Genomic DNA, 6,156 nt, shown 5'->3' with positions numbered 1-6,156 from the left:
ATGATTCTCTGTTTCCTGCGCTTGCGAATTACATAGATGGCAGATTGGGTCAATTTTCGGGTTATGCGCACCTAGTCTCGAAGATGTAGGCAAAGCTTTCCCAGCTAGTTTCCACACAAAAAGTTTAATTCTTGGTATTGATTGAATTTTCCAAATACTCTTCCATGGGAAATCCAATAAGGAATTATCATCTTCTTGATTTTGATTTGCTAAGAAATTATAGATGTTTTTTGCCGAGAAGAGTCCTGAGTCGTGGTGTAACAATTGGATTTTGTATTCTTCTTCTTTTTTTGGGGTAATCGCTTTAATCTTCTTTCTAACCTCCGGACTAAAGTAACTGTCTAGTTTTCCTTAATCCCATTTATTCTCATCAGTTATTAGCTCTCCAACTCTTTTTGGAGCCGTGTCTTGTATTTTTTGTGGTTGCGGTATTATTTCTGAATTTGGAATCCATCTGTCTTCCCATATTTTAACCGAATTTCCATTTTTGACTTGCCAGACAAAATTTCCTTTGATTAAATCTAGACTTTTTCGGATGCTTGTCCAAATCCAAGATAATTTAGAAACTTTAGAAGCTTCTAGAGGATGAGAACTTGAGAAATATTTTGCCTTGAGAATTTTTGCCAAAGTTGGTCTTTCTCTAAAATTAATCTGCTGGCTAGTTTAGTGAGAAGAGCTATATTAAATTGATGAGGATTTTTAATACCTAAACCACCTTGAGCAATAGGCTTGCATATGTATTTCCAAGCTCTGATAAAACTCCCTAGTCTTTTTGTCCCTTCTTTATTCCACCAGAAGTTTCTTTGTATACGATCTAATTGATTTAAGGTTTCTTTCGGTAGGGCAAGCACCTGCATTTGGTACGTTGGGAAAGCTTGAAGATCTGATTTTATCAGAACTGTCCTTCCCGCTTGAGATAGGAGTTTGGATTTCCAGCCTTGTAAAGTGGAGTAATAGTTTTGTAGGAGTGGCTCGAAGTCTGCTTTTCTATTTTTATCAAAGAATAAAGAAGTGCCGAAATATCTATCATTTTTGGTCATCAGAAGAACTTTAAGAATTCTAGCTGTAGCAATAATTTTTCCGACCCTGGGAATAGACTCCTTAAAATTCTTTGATCAGAATAAATAAGTTATTTTATTTTTTGTTGCAAAATAAAGGAGCATTTAACAGTGATTGGGTCCAGTAGAATGTCCCGTTCCATCATATTAACTTGATTTGTGGCTGAAATTCAAATTTTTAGAGACTCCCAATTTTCTTCACATGGTGGTAGAAATTCATAACTTTCAGTACCAAGCTATACCACCACCTATATTTGGTGGGCTCTCAAATTTAATGCTGGAAAACACTACAGACTTGCTACAGAACAAACAATACATCATGTCTCAAAATACAATACACAAAAGTACAGATACTAGAAGGTAAAAAAATGGGGTTTCGCCATTCAGCCATACAATGGGATTGACATTGAACTGCCTAGTTCATGTACAGAGAATGAGAACACGCGCGGATCGTGGCAGAGTAGAATGTTGCTGGCTTACAGAGTCAGACTCCTTCACCTTAACACTCTCAGCTTGAAACCTAGTGGTATGTTGCACTTGTTTCTCAGAGTTCAGTCTATTAGGAATGCGATGTGCATCTGTCACCACCTTTACGGCTTTGCTACTGTTGCATCCTATCAGCGAACGTTTTGGCACCTCCTTTACTGAAGAAGATTGCAAAATGAGCAGGTGCTGCTGCTGTTTGATGATCATGACGAAGAAGAAGATTGCTTAGCACTAATACTTTTTTTCTCTTCTCTGCACACCAATTCACTAATAGTAGCAAAATAGTAGTTACTAATCTACCCAAATGAGTCTTCTTCGATTCTTCCTCCTTGAGTATGTGAACCACATCTTTCATTTTATATATACTGTTTGTAAACAGGGAGATACATGCTATGGAAACTTGGGACTAGAATACCAATCACAAACGGAAAACTTTAATATGAGAAAAGAACTTTGTAATGCCATATTATACGGGCAATCACTACTGTAGATGCAAATATGAGGTAACTTCATTAAATTTGAAAAAAATCAACAAGATGAATTCCATCCGGCATGGAAGCTTAAAGAAGACCCACTTCCACTTCTTCATATCACAAGCAATACATTATATCTCTCTCACACAAGATTATTAATGGTCGACCAACATTTCCTTATCCAGGAGTTCATTCATTTTAACAACGGTACTCTGACTTCATTCAAGCAACAGATTTCCCGCATGAAATTAACAATTAAATGACAAGGGTTTTTCGTCCAAAATATTAGTTTAGGGGGCAAAGTTACTAATATTATTAAGCTAGGGGGGAAAACTCAATCACTATTATTTAGGGGTAAACTCGAAACCCATTTTATATTTGCAAAGAAGAAAACCCCACACCCTCTCTAATCTCTGATATCTATGGCTCTGAGATGTTCTTCTTCACCTCATCAGATGTATCTCTTTGCTCTCTTTTTTCAACACTGCGTTTGCATCGGCATTTGGGGTCTGTTTGCTTTTGCTTTGTTCTTTGTTTCTCATGCAGCCATAGTAACAGCATCGCTGCATTGCATTTTCTCTTTATTCTATTCTCAATTGTTACTGTATTAAAATAGCAGTAGTAAACAAATAATAAAACAAGAGAAAGAGGCAGAACAAAAGCCGTTGATTACAATGATCTCGATTCTCGTGATGTTGTGTTTCTACCTTCCTAGTGATAAACAATGATGCATCATCCTCAAGAATGAATGAGTTGTTTGTTTCAGGGCTCAGACTTGTCAATAGACTCGGTACCTATTAGATTCTTCTTTTTCCTCTGCCTTAATCTTAATTTAGTAATGAAAAAAAAAATCTCTTAATATTGCAGAGATCTCAATGCAGCAACCCACTTCCTCTTTCTTTTCTCCCTTCTGCATCTTAGAGAAAAGGCTATGGATAGTCCCCATTTGGAGACTAACTCGTCCATATGAACGAGTATAGCCACTGTGAGCAAATACAAAAGAAGAACTAGACGGGGGATCGTCCACTGTTTAATAATTTTTTTAAATTTTGCTTGTTTTTGAGTTTGAAGCTTTCTTCCCGGGTCCCCTTTTTTTTTCGCTTGAGCGTCACTCGTTTGTTTTGTATTACAATCGACTCCCGTCTCTTCCTCCTCGACACCATCGATACGTTGGACACCATCGACACCCTCGGCACCATCATCATCAACAACTTGGACAACGGGTGGTGGAGGTAACGGGGGTACTTCAACATACTTGGTGTAATCGTAACCGGGTTCATTCTTGTATAACTCGTTGCAGTCATCAAGGATGAAGGGTCTCCCATGTAGCTTGTGGAAGTCACACCGACCGCGTATCATCTACAATGTAAATTTATCATATGAGTATTCATTTTTACAAACATAACGAGCAATACGTACGAAACAAAAATACTTACCTTGTGCTCGGCTCCGTAACCACTTATTCGTCCTCCTCGAAATAATTTCCAAAAACGGCGACAAATAGCTTAATATCTTTCTTTATAGCATATATTCGGTTTTCTAAACTAGTTTTGTCTCTATCATCTGGGTTATCTTTCATTTCCTCGATAAATAATGGAATAATACGATCCCAATATTTGGTTTTTCCTTGATGCACACCAACACTACCATCACCCGTTATTGCTATATGTGCTTCGCAAAGAGCTACATCTTCCTCTGTAGTAAATTTAATTTGTTGTTTCCTACGAGCTTTTTGAGCTTTTTGGGTTGAAGGGGTCGGTGTTGATGAAGAAGACATGGATAAAGAGAAGAAGAGAACTTCAAAACTAAAATGGAGTAGAATAAAATTGAGTTGGAGTGGAACGAAGAGAAAAGAGTTTTATGGGTTGGTTTTATAGGCTGAAATGTAGCCGTTGGGGGAACAAAATTCAAATACCAAACGGGAGACAGTCTCCCGTTTTTATCTTAAAGACTCATGAAACGAGGGACAGTCACCCGTAAAGAAAAAAAATAAAAATAAACGGGAGACTGTCCCCCGTAAAGAAAAAAATAAAAACCTTACGGGAGACTGTCTCCCGTTTGTTGTTATTTTTTTTTACGGGGGATAGTCCCCCGTCTAGTGTGAAACTCCCAACCACTCGTTCAATTACGAGTGTGTGGAAGGATTTGGGGGAAAAATGGGTTGAAACCTATCCATAAAAGAGTCTAATTTGCTCAAACCTAGCCATAGGAAAACCTAATTTGTTCAAATCGGGTATTCCTAGTACTTACTACTAATGATACAGTAACATAACCGAAGTAAAAGTTTTGCCGATTTTTGTTTTTTTTTCTTTAAGTATGAAACACACGCACAAAGCGCCTGCCGTCCCTTTCCCGTTCCAACTAAAATCGAGCCTTTTAGTCGATAATTTTTCATTCAGAAAATATCCATGTTGCAATACGTAATCATAAGTCATTTCCCTAATTAAAACAGATCAAACTGGAAAAATAATGAAGCCATAAACGGCAATATCAAATACAAACTGGCTTATACAAATAAGACCCATCCTCAATAATCTCCTGTAGAATTTATGGGTTTCATCAGACGCCTAATTTTAGTCAACGGAGAATTTCGGTTAGATATAATCCGCAATCTTGGTTTCTACTATAATAAAATTGCACCACCTGTTACTAAACAGAGCCTCCTATTGAGTCCAGGGATAAATTTTCACTAAACCATAAGCTCTGTCTAAACTAATACTATAAGTTTCCCGCCATGAACTGTGAACAAAGCAAGTGTGCAAACCAGTACAAAGGCATAAAATGCACAACCAAGAACGAAAAAGACACGCGCTGTTCCGTTAAAAAATAATTTCGAACTCTTCATTCAATAATATTTTAATCAATAATATCAATTTATAATTACAAAGAGAATAACAAAAGAAATTTTTTAAAAAGCAACAAAAGTATCTCAAGAGTATTGGTCGGTAAATCGGCAAATCAATTAGCAATCTGATTCCTCTCTGTTGTTGCACAACATTTGCTTCTGTGGATTTAATGATTTTAGACGTTGGGCCTGCTCTATCGGTCGAGAGCTTCAACAGATTTAACAATATGAGTTGCATTGCGCTCTAATGCGAAAAATTTGATTGGAAAAACAATTGGGAAAAAAAAGCTTGCGTCATTAGGGGCGACCCTGAAAGAATTAGGCGCGATTATTTTATTCCCAACCCGTTGGTTCAATACACAGACACGTCGATGAAATTGTCCTTTTAACTTATCTTGTAATTCAATATCGATTGAGGGGTGAAACCAATGATGAGGTTATATCACGATCTCTCGGGGAATGGCGGAAATGGAAAAGATCAAGCTTCCGTTATGAAGCTCATTTCAGAATCCTTAAGGTGATGGAGAGATTTAATCCGTTTAGGGCTCGTCCAATACGTCCACGACGCTAATCACTAGTCATTGTATAGAATTGAGGTTTCAATCAATAGTTATGATTGTAAAATTAAAATTATTATGATTTGTAGGTGATATCGTTATGATTTTTAAATAATTTATAACAATCGGTAGTTTTAATTATTTATCTAACTCCCGATTATACTCCAACGACTATTTCTTTCAAAATAAACTAGCCATGCCTCGAAAATCACACACAATCGGTAAATAGTACATATTGATAATCCTCCGATTATAGGTGTTGAATGAAACTGAGAACCCTGATGACAAAAATGCAACTAATCGGTAAGACATGATAATACATATCGCCCGATTAAAAACAATCGGTAGTACGAGTTAAATCCTTGACTACCGATTGTATGTAATTATTGTACGAAATTTCAGTACACTCTTGTAAAAGTACGCTTCAATGGCCATATTTTCAAAAAAAAAAGAAAGACTTTGGGACTCTCATCTATATAAGGAGGGTAAATTCTTCTTAAAAATGCACCAAACAACACATCTATAGCGTTGTGTATTCTACAAATAGATTTTTCATCGTCCACTCTTGTGAATTTATTCTATATCTCAACTTTCAAGCATGGAAACGTTTGACGCAGCTGAAGATTTAGTCGTTGTCAAAACATGGTATCACGAAAAAATACGTGAAGATGTCATAGCCAGAAGAATCACACCCAAAATCTTTTGGGTAGGGTATATAGCAAATTTGTGAAAGAGTA

This window comes from Papaver somniferum, unplaced genomic scaffold (assembly GCF_003573695.1).
Source record: "Papaver somniferum cultivar HN1 unplaced genomic scaffold, ASM357369v1 unplaced-scaffold_19, whole genome shotgun sequence".
Taxonomy (NCBI): domain Eukaryota; kingdom Viridiplantae; phylum Streptophyta; class Magnoliopsida; order Ranunculales; family Papaveraceae; genus Papaver; species Papaver somniferum.
The sequence above is the reverse complement of the archived record's forward strand: the minus strand, read 5'-3'. Positions refer to the sequence as shown.